This window comes from Sus scrofa, chromosome 15 (genome assembly GCF_000003025.6).
Source record: "Sus scrofa isolate TJ Tabasco breed Duroc chromosome 15, Sscrofa11.1, whole genome shotgun sequence".
Classification (NCBI taxonomy): domain Eukaryota; kingdom Metazoa; phylum Chordata; class Mammalia; order Artiodactyla; family Suidae; genus Sus; species Sus scrofa.
The window spans coordinates 136,574,654-136,594,467 of record NC_010457.5 but is presented as its reverse complement, the minus strand read 5'-3'; the positions used below and the strand labels follow the sequence as shown (position 1 = coordinate 136,594,467).

The 19,814-nt window shown below is 50.6% G+C and overlaps 1 long non-coding RNA gene across 1 annotated transcript; it reads right to left on the bottom strand.

Annotated features, from left to right (window-relative positions):
- LOC106506425 lies at positions 538-9,710 on the bottom strand. The gene is made up of 3 exons (XR_001301701.2): positions 9,586-9,710; positions 8,134-8,236; positions 538-719 (listed from the first exon to the last, which is right to left on the bottom strand). It is a non-coding gene; the product is annotated as an uncharacterized LOC106506425 (long non-coding RNA).

The following is a 19,814-nucleotide window of genomic DNA, read 5'->3' as shown; positions in this document are numbered from 1 at the left end:
TGGTCCACTTTCCCCCCTGGCTGCTCCCTCTCCTTCCTCACCTCTGTGCCTCTGTCGGCCACGCAGGGCAGTTCCCTGTCCCGTGATGCTTTAGTGATGCCCCAGCCACTCCCCACCCTCCACCTCCCCAAGTAAGAGCCAACGTTGAATCTCCACTGGCCAGACCTGGCATTCCCCTGCGTTCTTTGAGCATCTGATTCTCATAAGAGCCCTTCAAGGAAGGTGGGTCCTTAAGAAGAGTCCTGGTGCTTGCTGGGTTTTTTATTTGTTTTTAGTTCATTACGTAAATAACTCCCTTGGCTGTTTTGAAAGCTGGAATTCCATTTTCAGAGCTGGAAAGAACACAGTGGTTTATGCTCCATGCGGTTGTTAAAAGGAAGGACCGACTCGCATAATGATGCTGTTTTCTCAGATGCTCTTTTCATTTAAGAAGATGAGTCCATCTGGTCACTTATGATGGAGCATCATAATGGGAGAAAAAAGAATCTATATATGTATGTGTGACCGGGTCACCTTGCTGCGCGTAGAAAATTGACAGAACACTGTAAACCAGTTATAATGGAAAAAATAAAAATCATTTAAAAATTAAAATAAAATGAAGTTTAGTTTGTAACTGCAAAAAAAAAAAAAAAAAGATGAATCCAGTCGCATGTGGGTCCATCCGAGAAAACAATTCCACGATTCTGCCTCCATGTAACCCAGCAAGTGGTTTTTAAACCCTGTGGAGGAGAGGAGAGGATGGCTTGAGGGCAGAGATGGACGTGGGACTGATTAATTCTAACTTTACACAGTGGTGTACAAGGGAGGGTTGTCACAGCCTCGGAGGGACTCACTGGAGAGCCCACCCTCCCTGCTGTGATCTGGCCCCTCCCCCCTGTGATCTGGTGCTTTGCTAAAAGCCCTCCAGCAACTACCAGCATCCATTTCCGGCTGTTTCCCCTCCGGGCCTGGAGGGCACGGGGACAGGAACCCAGGAGAAGGTGCCTGGAGGACAGGTGAGAGGAGGTGGGGTCCCAGCGTAGGAGGCAGACACCTGCCACCCCCCACCCCCCACCACCCCGTGGAGAAGGCCCAGATCTCTGTCCCTCCCTCTGTCTGACCTCTGCCAGGGACCCTTCCCCACTGGCTGGACTCAGCCAGAGCCAGGAGACGCAGAGCCCAGCAATGACCCCACAGGTAGACCAGGAGGGAAGGGGAGGCGGAGGCAGAGAGGATTGCAGGGACAAAGGAAGGAGACCCCGCGTCACAGCCCTCGGCTCACAGGAGACACTGCAGGGAGCACTTGCGGACAAACACACACACACACACACACACACACACACACTGGGAGTGGGTTCTCTCGCCTAGCTCACAAGTCTTGGGCATCTTTCCATACGTTTTTCCTGGAAAGGCATTTGCAGCTTCCCTCCTCCCCTCCACCTTCATCTGAAAGCTCTTATCTCACTCTGCTTTCTCAGTTGTTTTCCTTTTTTTCTGTCTGTACCCAAGGCATGCAGAAGTTCCAGGGCCAGGGATGGAACCCATGCCACAGCAGTGCCAATGCCAGATCCTTTCATCACTAGGTCACCAGGGAACTCCTTAATTGTTTTCTACCTCTAGAATTAAAGGGCCTTGAAGGCACGGATCATGCCTTATTTATCATTACACCCTGGGTGTCTACCCAGGAGCCTTCCAGCCAGGCTTTTTTGGGAAAAAATGAGGAATAAAACCTATTAAGATGGAGTTCTGTTGAGGCTCAGTGGGTTAAAAACCTAACTAGTATCCATGAGGATGCAGGTTTGATCCTTGGCTTCAATCAGTGGGTTTAAGGATCTGGCATTGCTGCAGGTTGCCATGTAGGCCACAGCTGCAGCTCCAATTCGACCCGTAGCCTGGGAACTTCCACATGATGCAGGTTCAGCTGCAAAAAGAAAAGGAGGAGGAGGAGGAGAAGGAGAAGAGCACATTAGCACACATTTGGGAGGTCTTCACACAAAAGTGAAGGTGTTAGGTTTTATGCACGTGTGATCCTCCCGGCACAGAGTAAAGTGTGACATGTGGCTCATCACCACACAAAGCAAAGATCTGGACAAAGTCGTAGCAGAAGGGTTCCTGTGTGGCCCCCCACCTTCCCACGTCTTTGGATTCAGGAGACATGGGACCAGTTCTGGCCAGTGGGCGACAGCCAGAAGGGGCAGGTGTCACCTCCAGTGACATGTGCTCTTTCCCTTGCTTCTGCCACCTGGTGCCTCTCATTCCAGAAGGTGCAGACACAAGCTTCAGAGACCCCACCCACCTGGACATTGAGGGACTTGGGTCAGAGGCTTCCATGGACCCTCACCAGCCAGCTCACAGGAGCAAGAAATAAACCTTGCAGCCGAAGCCCTGCAACCTCTTGCTTTGTTGCCATAGACTCATCCAGCCTGCCTAACACTCAGAATGCACCTTCTTCTGTATAAAGGGACCACAGAGGACCAGCTTGCCTCTAAGCTCCTTTGTCACTTAGAGGCTGACTTGTGAGTCCACATATTGAAGCCCCAATTCCTGGTACCTCAGAATGTGACTATTTGGGGGGGGGGCCTTTAAAGGGTTAACTGGGGTTAAACGAGGTCACAAGGATGGGGCCCTGATCCAATGGGGCTGGTGCCCTCATAACACGAGGAAGATGTGAGCCAATGGGAAGAGAGCAGGTGAGGACACAGAGAGAAGACGGCTATAACCACAAGCTGAGGCGAGAGGTCTCAGCAGAGATCAATACAGCTGCCACCTTGATCTCAGACCTCCAGCATCCAGAGCCATGAGACATAACTTCCTGCTGTTTTAGCCCCAGGTCTGCGGTAGTCAGCCCAGGCAGACTAGGACAGGGACCCGGACATTCTGTAAGTTTCATTGTATATGTGAATGATTGGAGAGAAAATCTATGAAAAAGATTCACAAAATAGGGAAGTAAATGGTATTCTTTTTTAGGATTTCTTATTAACCATAGCTAAGACCTTCATTAGGCAACATGGAAGAGCAAAAAACACACACTTCTGTTTTCCCTTCTTGGCACTCTTAACATTTTTGCATTCTAATTGAGGATTTATGAGGTCATTTTAGAAAGCATACATCTTTTTTGGAAAAATGCATTTCTTTTATGGGTATGTCACTGCATCCCCACGGTGGATAATCAGAATTTGGCCCTATGAATTCCAGGGACACTGGTAAATCACGTTATCATCGGTACAAGATCACAGGTCCTTGCTGGGAGCCACAGTCAAATCAGATTTAAGTGCAGTGCTAAGTTTTGAGTATGGGGATTGAAGCGTTGGTTCTCATCGTGAACACATGCGTGGAATGACAATGAACCAGGCTGCTGACGGATCTGCCGTGCAAATACCACCACCCCCTCTCACGGCACATCTTGCTCATCACTCAGGCACCTGTCCCCACCGACTCTAGACTTTGCTCAGAACCCTCCTGAAGAGGGAAGCATCACGGTCAGTGACTCGGGGAGGGCAGGTGCACTAAGACCCAGAGCCCAGCCTCCAGAGTCTGGTCCAGCGATTTTGTTCGCATGTCGGCTGGCTTGTTCGTTGGTTTCCTGTCCCCTCAATCAGCCATCTTTTAGTTCCATGCCTGCCCTTTGGTTGTGGGTTGAGTTGTGTTCCCCCAAAAGGTACGTTCAAATCCTCACCCCGTGTCATTAAACGTGACCTTACGCAGAACTAGAGTCTATGGATAAAAGCAAGTTAAGATGAGGTCAACCTGGCGGAGGGTGGCCCTGACCCAGTGACTGACATCCTTACAGGAGGGGAGGTCTGGGCACAGAACAGAGCAGATGCTCACGGGGAAGGACCGTGGGGCGATGCTGGCAGAGACTAGGGGGATGCAACCGAGCAAAGCACCACCCATACCACCCAAAGCCAGCAGGGCCGAGAAGGGCTTCCTCCCCAGAGCGTCCTGAGGGGCACGGTCAGGGGCCCTTGATTTCCAACCTCTGGGCCCCGGAACCGAGAGGATAAATTTCTTCTATTTTATGCCACACAGTGTGTGGTCATTTGTTAACAGCAGCTGCAGGAAACGGACACACTTTCTTTCTGCCCATTCCTTCCCTCAGAGTGGAAGAATCTGGGGTCACTGGGTGATGCGTCCAGATAGAAAAGACACACACACACAAACACACCACAATACAACTCACAAGCAAATACAGCACACAAACCACACATCCAACACACACACACACACCCCACACACACATGCACCACGTGCCTATTCAACAGTGAATGAAGACCAAATACAGGCTTGTGGAAGCCAACATGCTACAAATAGGGTTTTCCTGCTAAATGAGCAGGACCCTTAACTGAAACTATTCTGACACAAAGGACTGTCATTCGATACACCGCTCTCCAGCTTCGCCTTTGGCCAACATCAACTGTGAAAGAGCGCCCCTCCTCCGGGCTTTCTTCTCCAAGGACCCTAAGACCTGCGGCAACCTTTAAATGGAGCCTCCAGGAACGACCCCCCCTTCAGCCTGGCAGATGCCACCGCATTTGCTAACATTACACAAAAGCAGGACCATAAACTCTGAGTGGGATTGAGAGTCAAAGAAAGACAAGCTCTGTGGGAAAAGTCATGGGCTCCAGGCCCTGAAGGCAAATAAAATGCGGTAATTTGTCAGGAGGCTCAACAGACGGGCTTTCCTCTGAATGTGTGGTAGTTAAGGAACCAAGAAAAGCAGACATTTACGTTTTCCTTCCTACCTTATCCGCTTTCCATTTTTCAGAATTCCAAAGTTTCATGATGGGCCCTGAGTAACGGCCTCCACAGTCAGAGACCGTTCTGGAAGGAGAGACGATTTGACAAAGCAGGACCTGCGTTTTGGAAAATCACTGTGGAAAATTAACATCCTTCTAATCATAAAATCCTTTGATTGCCCTGGTGAAATCATTTTAATCTTCCGCAATGCTTCATGCCATAATGATTAAATTGTGCAAATTAATGCTATTTTTAATTACCTTTTTCTAGAGAGTTGTTAACACCAGAGCATTCTTTGACCAGATTTATAAATCTTAAGCGCTTTCAGCCTGAGCAGGCAAAAGTTGAAACAGGGAGGCGGGGCGTGTTGAAATATTTAGAAGTTGCTCTGAAGCCTTCTAAAGCTGTCCTTTTGAGAGGGAAGTTTTGAAGATGCCACCCCATAATAAATCATCATCAGAAAAGCTCTCCACAGCTATGGGAGCCGGCGACCCTCCTCTGAGTTGGGAATGATGGAACCAGCGCAGGTCCCAGAGAACGCAGTTCTGGAGGCGAATCCCTGACCGTTAGCCTGGCTTGGACCCATCAAAACAGCACATGTGCTGCTAGCCCCTGTGAGGGCTGACTCTCAGTGGGACAGCACCCGCCTGGTGCCTTAGATGTCACAGAGATGCCACTGTCATCTCCCAGCTGCCAGGTCACTGCTTTCAGGAACTGAGACTCCACCTTGAGGAACCCTTGGGTCTTAGCGGCTCCCATTGGACTCTACATCCTCGGAAGCACGAGGTCTACGGTGCTCCATCAAAACCTGCCTGGAAAAGTCCCTGCCAAGGAAGCTCAAGCAAGAGCGCAGGGGGCAGGTGGGGTGGTGAGATCTCCAACCAGGGTCTGGTTCCAGACGTGGGCATCTTATGTCCTGAAACACCATCCTTCACCTGCAAATCTCTGCCTTTCACCAACCGACATGGCAGCCAACCGAGCAGGCATTCATCAAAGTTCCAAGGAAGTGGTCCCTGCCCCAGAGATGCACTCAGACGGACCTTCTAGAAGTGACTCCTTGTCCAGTTGGAGGAGTGTGTGCGTCTGACACCACGAGCTATGGGCTTCTTCAGGGTCCCCCTCAGGTTGGAAGCCCAGCCATGTTCCCTGTGAAGTGGGCCCCTGCCAATGACCTACCAAGGCCATCAAAGGCCTGGCCATTCTCACCCACCACAGCCTGATAGCACTCCAACCTCCCTCCCCTGAACCTTCACAGCAATTACCCCAACAACCCTCTTCCTTCCTAACCCAGCTCAGCACTAGTCCAGGATGGCCCAGCCGGCTCAGAAGCTGCTATCAAGCCCCTACATGCAGACTGACCAGATCCTAAAGGACCTACAGCTAAAGAGAACCAAGGGAGCTGAATTCGGCTGATGCTACAAGCAAAGGGAATGCAGGAGGGAAATGAGAATTGGGGCTGTGAACTGGCACATGTTTAGAAGACAGAAGAGAGACTCTCATCAAATTGCAAGGCCACAACGATTACAGGAGCTTTCAGAAACTGTACATCCTCCTACGAGCTGCCGAATCATTTCACTGGCACTGATTTCCCTATGACAGTAGTTGGGTCCTATGCCCTGACCTGTGTTTTTGAGGCCTCAGGCATGAAACATGCTGGCCTGCAGCTCAAGTACTGTGGCATTGGGGTGCTTATTCCGGGCCCTTTTAAAGAACTCTAAGGGGGCTCAGGACACTTACAGGCCTTCGGCAGAGTGCCATCAGAGAGCAAATATGCACCAGATCTCTGAGTTGAGTTGTGCAGGTATTATCGTACATTTTTGGAGACTTTAAACATGCATTAATTTTGATTTTGCAGGGTTCCTTTGTATGGCTTAAAGCCCATCTATCTTTTTTTTTTTTTTTTCTTTTTAGGGCCACACCTTCCGCACATGAAAGTTCCCAGGCTAGCGATCCACTTGGAGCTGCAGCTGCCGGCCTACACCACAGCCACAGCAACACCGCATCCCTGACCCACTGAGAGAGGCCAGGGATAGAGCCCGCACCCTCCTGGATACAAGTCACGTCTGTTTCCACTGAGCCACAAAGGAAATTCTCAAAATCCATCTATCTTTTTTCCAGACTGTAATCACTTTGTCTGGCAGTGTGGTCCAGGGCTGATGAGAAGGAGGGTAGGCCCCTGGTGTCTCACCCCCCTACACGGTGGGTAAGGGGGCCTGGGCCCAGGTGGTCCCTTTTCATGTCTGGCAGGGAACACTCTGGCTCCTTCTTAAGGCCACGTTTCTGTTAGTAAGAACAGAGACACAGCACACATGCAAGGCCAGGCAAGCTCCTGGGAAAGGGAGGCCATAAACTTTCCCCCAGGAGCTGCTGGGGATTCCAGAACAGGCAGCAGCTCTTTAGCTTTTTGAATGAAGCCTTTCAGGTCCCTGATCTGACCTCACCACTGGGCAGGGGCTCTGGAAGCTGTTTGCACTTAACCTGGAGGAGGCGAAAACAGAAGCCTCCGAGGGATGGTGACAAGAAGAAACAGGCAGGACACTAGAGTGGTCTCCGAAGCAGGGGCAGAGCAGGGCACCCAGGGCAGAGAGCTGGGTGTCTATAGAATCAAACGCCAGCTCCACTGGGGCTGCCCGCTTCTGACTTCGAGTCTTTTTCTGAAGGGTCCCACCCCCACGCTCCCCCACCCCCACGCTTCCCCACCCCCACGCTCCCCCACCTCCCCTGCCAGGGATACCCTGCCAACCGGGCTATCCACGCATGCGCTCTGGGCGGCTCTGGCAGGAGGAGAGCCTCAGAGGGAGGGAAGGAGGGAGGGAGGATTGCTCCCTTGGCCCCTCCCCCTTCCCCATGAGATCACCATCCACCATCCATCCTCCTGTCCCTCAGCAGGAGGTCCCCACCCTCTGGGGACAGCTGGGCCTTCACGCTAAGCTCCCACGTTCAATAACCTCACACAGCATCCTTGTCCCAGCAAGCACTTTTGTCCCGCTTGCCCCCAGCCCCCTCCTGGGCACCCCGACCCCAGCACCCCAGCATCTTCCAGACCCTGCGGGGCCCCGATATAGGCTCCCAGGTCACAGGGAGGAGGGGCTGCATCACTTCGGGTGAAAAATGAAGCCCCAGACCGGCATCTTCTCAAACCTGAACCAAATTAATTTGGGGAATGGCGTTTGCAGCCTCATTCCTAATGACCGTACAGGAATGGATATGTCCTGTTTTCTGATGAAATATTCTACTGTCTCTTGCACAAAAATGGCAAAATGAATGCGTGTGGAAGTGATGGATGTGATCATGCTGACCGTGAACCAAGGGAAATGCTTCCCCCCGTCCAGAGCTGCTTTTAATCTGAAGCGCTCTGGTTAATATTGCTGCGCCGCCTCATTTGTAACGCGAAGTCGTTCAAATAGATGATCTCACCCCCCAGGACTTCATGCAGCCTCTGATTTGATAAGGTGAGAACGGGTCGCAACAGCTTCTTACTGAAGGGGGTTCACCACGTTTGACAACGTCTTCCTGGCATCTGTGTGAAAGGGAAGATGGCAGAGGCAGGGCTCAGGGGCTGGACCCTTTAAAACATGGGCACGCTCTCCTGGGGCTGGAGCCTGGGTCACTCCAAGGGGACCTGACAGCAGTGACATAGTGCTGCCAGCATCCGGGGACACAAACTCCTTTAAACCGACCCATCTGCACAGTGATGTCTGGGGCCTGGCCTCCCAGCGTTGTTCGTGGTCTATTATTTTGTTTTGGTATTAATTCATTTCTCCTTATAAAAGCAGAGGCGAATCACTTTTGGAAATTTTCAGTATCCAAAAAAAAAAAAAAAAGAAAAGAAAAGAAGAAAATGGGGGTGGGGGGAGAGGCAGGAGAAAGTAAAAAAGGAGAGCAAATTATCTAAAAGGTCCAGCACCTGGGGCCAGTTCTGTGTTTCCTGCCCGTTTGGGTACATGTGAAAAGCTCGCAAACACAGTGGTATCCTGGGGTTGTCTTGTCATAGCCCAACGCGAGCATTCAAACCGATGTGGAGCGGACGTCCCTACTCCTGGACGGGCCTGGAGGGCCACTTCACACAAGTGTCAGGCTGCAAAGACAAAACTGGACTGCAGCAACTGCTTTTTAAAAAAATGATAAAACAGAAGTTCCCACTGTGGCACAGGGGGTCACAAAACCGGCATAGTCTCTGTGAGGATGTGGGTTCCATCTCTGGCCAACTCAGTGGGTTAAGGATCCGGCCTAGGTCCCAGATGTCACTCAGATCTGGTTTTGCCGTGCCTGTGGCCAGTAGCTGCAGCTCTCATTCAGCCCCTAGCCCAGGAACTTCCATATGCTGTGGGTAAAGCTGTAAAAATAAAAAAAAAAGATAAAATAAAAGATCTGGTAGACTAGGAAATACAGACGAGAAAAAAAAATAGAGAGTTTTTTTAATTTTCAGGAATTTTTTTTTGGTTGCACGTGTTGCATGCCAGCGCCAGGGATCAAACCCGAGCCACAGCAGTGACCCAAGCAGCTGCAGTGTCAACACAGAATCCTTAACCACTAGGTCACTAGGAAACTCCAAGAAAGTTATATTTTTGGTAGCAAGGCACTTGACAATCTCTGAATGTGTCCTTTTCTACAAAAGCACAGAAATGAGGGCAGGGTTTAGATCCAGAGATCCGCCATGGTAGGGGGCGGGGGCCCGGAATGGATGCTGGTCCCTGCCTCTTGCCTGAAACTGAGCTTTTCCCTGGGACTGTGTCCCCCTCTGGCCCCAGGACCTGTCCCACCCTGGATGACAGGTGTAGGCAATTTGGAACAACTAAGCTTACACCAGGGCCCCCCCCCCCGCCCAGGTCCCACACAGGCTCCATCTTCCTGGCGCCTCTGACTCACGTGTAGGGTTCACCCCCTCGTGCTGTCTCTGCAGGCATCTCATTCCAATTCTACCCGGTTACATTCCCCAGACGCACTGGGGGCTGCTGCTGCCAGAGGGCTTATTTATACGGCAGAGAAGAAAAGAATGAGCGCACTGTTCTCAGAGGGGACGCGCAGAATGTTCTCTGCGAGCCGTGGGACGCTGCTCCGTTGCCAACTCTGACGTCTCCAAAGCCACCCACCTCACTCTAGGTTTCCAGCACCTCCTTGCCCGTTCCTGAGAAGGTCAGCTTTCATCAGAAAGAGCTGACTCATTTTGTGGTTTTGGCACAATGCCCCAAGTGCCCTACTTAAGCCGCCCTTAGGAACGAGGCACCTGGGAGCCAAGCTGCATCTGCTCCGGGCGCTCTGAGCACGTGCCTCTGACAGGCGCCAACAAGACCCGCCTGTCATCGGCAGGGGAACCCCATGTCTTGGAGGGGGTGCGTTCTGGAGAGGCGATCATTGCTCTCATCAAAGTGAGCTTCCCGTGGACCCTAGTCAAGGGGAAGCGGTTCCGCGGACCAGCAGGGCTTTGCGGGATGGAGCCAAAGCAGGAGGAGGGCGAAGCCTCCTCCGGTTCCACGGGGAGGACGCGAGCTTGTCCGGGCAAACAGGGTGGATGGTTCTGCATCGAGGCTTCCAAGAGAGCTTCGTGACCTTGGCAGGACGGAATCCAAGGGAACAGAGAAAGGTGCCGAAGCTTTGCCTTGTCTGCTCGGTTATCCACAAACACCGACGTGGGGAGAGGCCGCAAGCGGAGGGCTGGAATTAAGCAATCGCAGTTCCTTCTTGAGGCTCAGTCCGGCCGGCACGCATGCGCTTCAGAAGGGGTGATGGAGACAGGGTCCTGAGAGGAGCAGGTCGGCCGCGCTCAGAGCCTCGCCCACCCGGAGCCCGTTCCCTGGCACCGTGGGCCTCTCCCAACACTTGCCTCCGCGCATGTGGCTTGCCAGCCTTCGCATGTGCGCTTGTGGTTGAGGAATAATCCAGAAGACTTTCCCCGAGGCTTTATGACGGCATCAGAGAGCTTCAGCAAAGAGCGCCCTGGCCTCCGGGAGCTCGTAACCGTTTTCATCACATGATCATCTCCATCCCCGAGCCCCGCATATACCACCGAACCTCCAAAATTACCCTTCCACGGATCTTAATTACCACAAAGCATTCCAAGCTCAACACACCTCAGAAACACACGCACGCGCGCACACACACACAACAAAGCAAAGAACCCTCTAAATATATTTGTCTTCTGTCTCAGCTCAAACGGATAAAAGGCAGCCGTTTCAGCTTCTTCGCAGTTGTGCTAGTTTAACAATTCGGACTGAATTATGATTGTTGCGACTCATGTGCTCATTTGAAAAATTCATCAAAAATCTGCCTGGCCTAAAATGTTAGCTGTAACTTGAACCAGTTGTTTCATTAAATTTAATGTATTTAGGTGGGGGTGGAGGGGAGAGAAACTGCCGTCTTATGATGAATTGTTTGAAATGGTTCAACATTTGTTTCCTTGCTCCTAAGTTTTTCTCTCTCCTTTGAAGATCAGATCCTCGCCAGCATTTCTGAAGCAGTGGGTCTGTGCCTCTGTTTACACAGGCGCTTCCGTGGCCCTCAGCAAGCGGGTTCTGCACGGAGACCCACCACCCAAGGCGTCACCCCTTAGGCCAGCGGCCAAGCATCTCTTAGACGGGAGAGGCGGCCAGAGAGAGACCTGGGGAAAGGCTCTGTCCTCACTGCCAGGACCTTAGAAGAGAATCAACAGGTGAAAACGGGGCGCCCAGGCAGCCTGCCAACTGCCTGGTGTCCGCTTTCTCCTGTGGCCTCTCCCGCAAACGTCTTCAGCTCCTTCCAAGTGGCTGTGTCCTTGGACCTCCCTCCCCAGATGCTCATGTCCCCTCTTCCCCCCAAGCCCCTGTTCTGGTTCACGTCTGATAAAAGACATCTCGTGTGCTGGTTTTCTGGAAAATGTCAGATAAGCCAGGCAGGGGTGCTTTTCCGGTCTGGCTAAGCAGAGGAGGCGAAAGTTCTCCAGCCTTAAGAGGGCTGATGTGCAAGGCGGGGAGAGAAGAGCCCTAAGAAGCAGGATCACGCGGAAGGGGAGGTGCCCTCAGGGCGCAGGGCGTGGAGATGCGGGGCAAGGAGGTCGCAGCACGGTTCAGGGGCTGGTGCATCGCCTCCAGCTCTGGCCCTGGGAACAGCGCTCCTGGCTATTCTACAAACCACTGTGGGCGAGGGGACACAGCCTCTTCCCTATGTAGGCGCAGGACTCTCTTCTCCCAGTCCCTTCCCTTCCAAATGTGTAGGGAGAACCTCAAATCCTGAAGGAGGCGGGCAGATCATCCCAAACCGAGGGCCTCCTTTTTCTCACCTCTGTACCTCTGCGCATGTGCGCTCCCCCCCCCCCCACCCTGTGAAACGTCTTACACCTTGGCTGCTTCGGCCTCAAGCCCCTCCTGGTTCCCACCCCCAGTTCTGGATCCAATCTTCTGAAGCGTGATCCCATATGAGAGCCCCATATACGAGCCGAGCAGCCAGATTCATCCCTGGGGACTGGACCTGGTCTCTGAGCCTGCGGGGATCTCTCTCTCTCTCTCTTTTTTTTTTTTTTTTTTTGTCTTTTTGCCTTTTCCCAGGCTAGGGGTCTAATCGGAGCTATAGCCACTGGCCTACGCCAGAGCCACAGCAACACGGGATCAGAGTCGCCTCTGCGATCTACACCACAGCTCATGGCAACGCTGGATCCTTAACCCACTGAGCAAGGCCAGGGATCGTACAGCAACTTCATGGTTCCTAGTCGATTCCTTAACCACTGAGCCATGAGGGGAACTCCTGAGCCTGTGGGGGATCTTGTAGAACTTCTCTGTAATTATAACACCATCCCAAATTCTGCCCAGAGACCCCAGGCCAGATACATCCTTTGGCCACAGCCACCACCCAGAACCATCCTGAGACTCACAGATCTTGTGAGTGGACGCTGGGTACCAGTGCCCCTTCACCTTGATGCCCCGAGGTCTGAACTTCTTCCTGCCAGGCCAGCTTGGCATCCTTACCCCACCTTAAGGCTCTTTGCCCAAGACACCATCAAGGCTAAAGATGGTATGAATTCTGCCTTCACCCAAAACTTGGAACTTCCATACAGCTACCCCGTGATGGCGCATATTCATCACATGGGAATAAAAGGAAAGGGAATAAAAAATATCCTGTGGAAGTTATATCCTATGACCTGGGATCAAAATTAGCAAAATTAACCACAGGTACAGTCTTAGCTGGCCGACTGCACCAGGATCCAGATAACATCCCATCCTAGAGAAGAGGGTTTGGAATCACAGCTCGGTGGGAAAGCAGAAAATATGTCTCTGGTCCCTGTGTTTGGGGTCCGCTTCAGAAGTTACCTGTGCAGAAATCCTAGTCTGTATCCACTTACCTTTTAGGTTTTTAAATTGCTTCCTGTACCTGCTAATCACGTGGGATTGAATACTTCTTTCAGAAGTTTTCTTATTTACAGCTAGACCACTGCTGTGATGTTTATGCCAGTAAATCTCCTGGCTCCCCATAGACTTTGCCAAATCCCTCCACCCCCAAATAATCCAGACCAAAAAGCTGCATCAGAAATTAATAACCAGGATCATAAATCAAAGTGAAGGTTTTATCCTTTCATTGTGCATACGGCATCATGACTAACTGAGTATCCCGGTGCACACGGGACTTATCAAAAAGGGGGAAAAACCCTCCCTTAATCAAAGGCATATTTCATCTCTGAAAAATTCATCAGAATGTGTTACAGAGGGACTCTCTCTAGCACATCTGGAAACTCACATTTTTTTTCCTCTGTCATTATATTCAGGAATACAAGCGCTTTTGATTTGCATGCATAAAGCAGTTTCTTCATCCCTTATCTTGTGTGCCATGTGAATGAATTTCTGTGATCTACGGTGACAATTACTGAAATATGGATTAAGAGTGCCTGCATTATGCAGATGGTGGCCATGATCAAGGAGCTGCCAGAAATATAATACAGTGCTGGAGCCTGTCCTGTTGTTTCTTCCTCGGAGCCCTGCCTGCTGTCTGGAATCAGAGGTTCCGAGAGTACTTGAACCCAGACTCTGCCAGGCTTTAATCAGGAGTGATGTTGACAAGTCATCCGGCTTTGGCAATCTTGTGCTCAAGCCAATGACGGAACTTCCACCTTCAGATTCCCGTCAGGCGGATTGATTCCCTCTGCTCTGCCAAGGGGCTCTTCCCCTCTTGTCTGCAATAACATACCTGCCAGCTCTTGCCAAGTCCTCCCAGGTAGATTAAGTGCATCCATTTCTTATATGTCGGCGGAAATCAGAGAGGCCAACATCTCCGGGAAAGGCTTTCATCATTTATAATGATGCCCATCCTACCGGTGCCTAGCACCCAAGTTTGTGCACAAAATAAATGGTGGAACGTGAAGAAAATAGCTCATGTGCAGCAATGCCAGGTATGTGGAGGCCTATGTTTATCACCACCACCTGCCAAAAGCAGGGTTGCTGGTGTCTATAACGGCCGTCATCAGTAGGCAACTTACCCCTCTCCTAGGTGGGAGGCACTGAGGAATGCTAAAGATAAAGATGCTCGAGTTCATCCTGTGATGCCAAGAGCTTGGAGGAATTCCTTATACTCAGTTTGCTCATATATAAAGTATTTATATAGTAGATACAGTATATACTAGAGAGCATATGATAAACTAGTGTATCCGTTTCCTAGAGCTACTGTACCGGTGTACCACAAACCAGGTGGCTTAGAACTACAGGAAAGTATTCTCTCACAGTTCTAGGGGCTGAAGTCCAAAGTCGAGGTGCCAGCAAGGCTGTGTTCCCTTTAAAATCTAAGGGAAAGATGCTTCTTGGCCTCTTTCAGCATCTGGTACCCACAGATGTTCCTTGGCTTATGGCAGCATCACTCAGGTCTTCTCTGGGCATCTTCCCTGTGGCTCTCCACATAGTCTGCCTCCGTGCGGGTCTGTCTCTGTGTCCAAATATTGCCTTTTTATAAGATGTTAATTGTGTAAGTCCGACAGGATCTGAGCCCTCCCTATGAGCGCATTTTTGAACTTGGCTACCTCTCTGAAGACCCCGTCTCCAAACAAGGTCACCTTCTGAGCTGCTGGGGATTAGAACTCCAACATATCTTTTGGAGAGGACAGAATTCAGCCCATAACCTCATCTGCAGCGCCCTGGTGAGGCCTAGAGGTGATGTGGGCTCTGTGCCCCACACATTAACGGCTGTCATCCGAGCCCTGGGGACAGGTGGGCTTGGTGTAGGGCACTGTGAAGTGGCAGTTAACGAAGGGATTTGCTGAAGACTCAAGCTCTGTAGGGAGTAGGAACATATGCAAATGAGCTGCAGGCATCACAGTGGGTCCCTGGCTAGATATGCAAATTCAGCTTTCACATAATCCTTGGAGCACTTGCAGCTGCCCCAGACCAGGCATGATGGGAGCCACGTGAGCATCTAAACTTGGCATCAAACCTGCTTTCTTCCAAAATCATGGACAATTATTCTCTCTGAAAAGACCAAGATTGTTCATTGTTTTTCAAGGAAATATGAAAGGGAGAAGAATGAATGAAATATCACTATTAAAAAGGCTGTTGGGGAGAATGCTACACCAGGTAATGAATGCTCTGAGCAAGGATGGGCTACAAGCACGTTCATCATAAGGACAGCAAGGTGAAACATCCAGACCTATGGTCAAGGTCGCACAGCTCTTAGGGTTCTAACTCAGCCTGGCTTCACTCAGCCACCCCTTTTGAAGAATTCTTAATAAACAATAAAGAGCTCATTGCTCTTAGGGACCTGTCCTCAGGCTTTGACTGAGGACTCCTCTATGCTGCAGGACCTGCAGTGTGCGTGCCCAGTGGACTCCAGGATTTACACGTGCCTGGGATCTGCATTAAACGTTGTTGGTTCCAGGATTCACACATGCCTGGGATCTGCATTAAACGTTGCTGCTTGGATGTGGGAAAATCAAACTATAATTCCATACGGTGTGGAACAGGACTCTCCCCCCACAGCTTATAATTAAAATGGCTTTTGCAGTGCTGGCTGCCCACCTCCTGCCTTGGAAAGCTTCAGACCAGCTCCTCTCCTACGGGCCACACGGTTTTACCATCAAGAGTTGGGAGTGATTTCAGAGGGGAAAGCGGTCCTGCTGGTTGACTACTGCCAGAGAGATCAGCTTGTCTTAAACTCAAGTCCTCACCCCAGCAGATGTCCTTCCAAAAATGTCGTGCCAGGGGGTCATTGAAGGGTACGGGTGGCCATAATTTCTTCTGGCTGCTTTCCCTATGAAATCATATGGAATTAAACTGATGTTTTGTGGGAATATTACTGAGGGGTTTTCCCCCCTTTGGCCATGATGAAGAGCCCGCCATTTAAAAAAAAAAAAATTAGCTCAAATCATTTCTCCAGTGTTTTATGGGGAACAGAACTTTGAGAAACCTACTCGTTCCTAATGTGTGTCTGATCCCCCTTGGCTCCTTCCAGTGGAGGGTTTTGGTTTGAATGCTCAGTTCCCAAAAGTGGGCATGCAATGTGACCATCTGATAAGCTCTTGGAGATGCACGGGTCTGACCTCAGCTGGGAACACAAAACTCCCAGGTTTGGTGTGCTTTTCAAAGGCATTTATCTGCCTCTGAGCAACTTTTACCCACACTCCCGTCGAGAAACGTTTGAAGGACAAGGAGCCCATCCAGTTATCCACAGGTTTCCAGAATTTTCTGCACGAAGTGTAGTCTCTCTTATCTTGTTTGTCATGTCAAGGACGAACAGAATTTCCACGTGGATGCAGTGGTGATATAAGAAAGAGCCTTGAGGAGTTCCCATCATCGTGGCTGAGTGGTTAACGAACCCAGCTGGCATCCATGAGGTTTGATCCCTGGCCTTGATCAGTGGGTTAAGGATCTGGCGCTGCTGTGAGCTGTGGTGTAGGTTGGCAGCTACAGCTCTGATTAGACCTCTAGCCTGGAAACATCCATATGCCATGGGTGTGGCCCTAAAAAGACAAAAAGACGAAAAAAAAAAAAAGTTTGAACATTTGAGGTCCTTCTACATCAAATCACTTAAGAAGTCCTATGTGGCTCCAAAGGTTAGGGACCCAACATTGTCTCTGTGAGGCTGTGTGTTTGATCTCTGGCCTTGCTCAGTGGGTTAAAGATCCAGCCTTGCCAGCAGCTGCAGCTATGATTCGACCCCTAGCTCAGGAACTTCCGTATGCTGCAGGTGCAGCCCTGAAAAGAAAAAACAAAACAAAAAAAGTAAAAGAGAAAGGGAAAAAGAAGTGGGGGAGGAGAAGTTGGACATAAGAAATGGTACTTCACACACACACAGAGCCAGTCACACACCAGGAGGCACTTTGCTTCCCGAAGGGATTCATTTGTCTCATTTCCATGAGCTTCGAAGTCTCACAGCCAGTTCAGGCTTCTGTTTTTGCTTTGGCTACCAGGACCCTCCAGTTAGCACCCCCGCTTCAGTAGGGCTAAGACCATCTGGTTTATCCTTTTCCTGCCACTCTGCCGTCTTGATTCTCCGTCAGCTCTGATGCCCCCCAGTCCTAATGCATTACTTTTTATCCATTTAGTCCCCATATTCATTTTGGGAGAGGCACCTAAAATCGTTTGTGGAAAGAGGTGGGCATGTAAATAAGCCAATTAAATCGGTGACTAATGAGTTGATAGAGGTAAAGTATCTTTAACCCAAGTTGCCCCTCAGTTGATGAGACACACATTTCCCTGTGTGACCTGGGAAATGAAGCATTGGTTCCGTGGGTTGATACTGTCCTGCTGAGAGTCAAAATTAGAAGCAAAATTAAAAGTAAGCCCTGTCCGTCTGCCCTCTCTAGCCCCTCAGAGTGAAGTTGCTTGAAGGGTGGTCTATATTCCATGAGTGGGAATCCAAACCTTTCAAGGTCACTCAACGCTGAACTGAGTTCTGGTTTCACAGGAACAAAACGAGGTCCCAAACTTGTATGGATCCCTGTCTGCTGATGTTCGGACTGTCATACAATGAATAAAGTTTCAAAAGTTGGAAAATCAGGGCGTTCCCATTGTGGCTTAGTGGTTAACAACCCAACTAGTATCCACGAGGACGTGGGTTCGATCCCTGGCCTCTCTCAGTGGGTTAAGGATCGGGCATTGCCATGAGTTGTGGTGTAGGTCTCAGATGTGGCTCAGATCTGGTGTTGCTGTGGCTGTGGTATAGGCTGGCAGCTACAGCTCTGATTCCACCCCTAGCCTGGGAACCACCATATGCGGTGGGTGCAGCCCTAAAAAGACAAAAAGACAAAAAAAGCTTGGAAAATCACAACCAATAGGGGAGTGAGTTCTTTTTGCTGGACTGTAGAGGTCAGTGAATGGATTTTGCAGGACATCTCATGTATTGGGGCGGTTGAGATCTTAGCTGAGATCTAAACCCACACTGTCACCTGGGGTCCCCTCTGCCACATGCCTGCCTGCAGCCAGTGCCAGCTTCTGCCAGCCTCCCCCACCACTGTGATGAGCACCTCCCTCACCCTCCCCTGCCTGGGGCTGCACCCGCCAGCTCTCCCGGCCCTATCAGAGGACTGACTCAGTGTGCAGAGGTCAGGGCTTCCGTTTCAGGGCCCTGGGAGGGGCTTATCCAAGTGCCCCACCAGTATTTGTTGTATGCAGTTTGCAGAGTGATGTATCTGCATCCCTACTGGTTAAGCCCCCCATCTCTTGCCCCTCTGACTTTCTCTCCTGCCTCCACTGTGGGTGGGGGAGGGACCAGGGGCTTTGGGGGATCCCTTTAAGGGGAAGTTGAGTTGGAAAAGCAATTAGTTTAGGGTTTGCCAGCTATCTTTCTGTGGTTTGTGTCCACTTCCAGGGAGTTATGCTGTTGATCACCATCCTGGTTTAGGAATGGCTCTGGGCATCTCCCTCCCGCCCCTTGGCTGCCCATGGACTGTGCTCACACCTGGATTTGTCAAACTGGCTAGCGGTGTCAACAATGCATAGCATCCTGAGGACTAAAACAGAAATGCCCTGAAATCTTACAGGGCAGAACTGTAACAGCCGCTTTTCCAAGCTCGACAACACTCCTCTAAGTTTACCTGAGCTTCTGGTATTTGTCCCCTAACCTCAGCCCCTGCCCCGCCCCACCAATAACAGGTGGTGGGGCTGAAAGACATGTTCCTAGACCATGGAGAACATAAAACGAATTTTGACCCACCCTGTGGAGAGAAGAATGGAATCAAATGCTCATCTCTCCATAGGAAGCAATAATTCAAAATTATTGTTGATCTGGATGTGATTAAAGAATGTATAGCCAGATGGAAGGAGTCAGTATGATAAACGGGGCTTAGGCAGTTGATCAGATATATTAACGGTAGTTCCAAGAGTCATAAGACATGTTGCTTTTTCGGATTTTGTAACTTATGTGTTATGTATCAGCTTTTCAAAACTTGTGATTTGCCGTGATTTCTTTTCAAGTATAAATGAAGACGGACATAGCTCATTTAGGCTGTGTAATCATGTTTTCTCTTGCTTCAAGAGAACCCTGAGTGTTGAACAGACCCCAAACCCACATCCTACCCCGGCACCAGGGTGTGGGGGCAGCGCTTACTCCTACAGCCCAAGCCCAGCATCCTCAGATCCACCGTGGTGGGGGGGGGCAGGGGGTGGGACCAGGGACTCCCCTTCAGTTTGGGCTTCTCTGCTTGTGCCACCACATCTGTTCATCCTGCTGGGAGAGGGTGCTGCTGTGAGACTCGCCTTTTGTAGCAGCTCTGACACCTGTCTGTCCCTCACCAGCTCCTTATCCCCAGAGCTTGGGGCTCTTCCCAAAACCAGGCAGACTGTTCTCAGGATCAGGATGTGAGAGCTCCAAGGGACTGCTGTGGGCAGAACATCGGCCGTGAGACTCCAGCCTCTAAGCCCTCCCATCGATGGGACCCCTGGAATATGAAAGAAATCTAACGCCCCCTCCGCTTCCCTCCCAGGGCCAGCCTTTGTTTCCTTGGTAAAATGGGAAAACGAGGGTTCCTGCCTTGCTGGGTTATGGTGCGTAATATAGTCCACGTGAGGCCTTGGGCACGGTGCCCGGGACACAGTGAGCGCTCACGACTGTCACCAGAAGTTGTGGTTGCTCTTGTCACTGTTTTCACTAATGAGAAATAGTAACTTTAGTCATAATAATACCGAGCGTGTCACCAATGTCATGTAAATTAT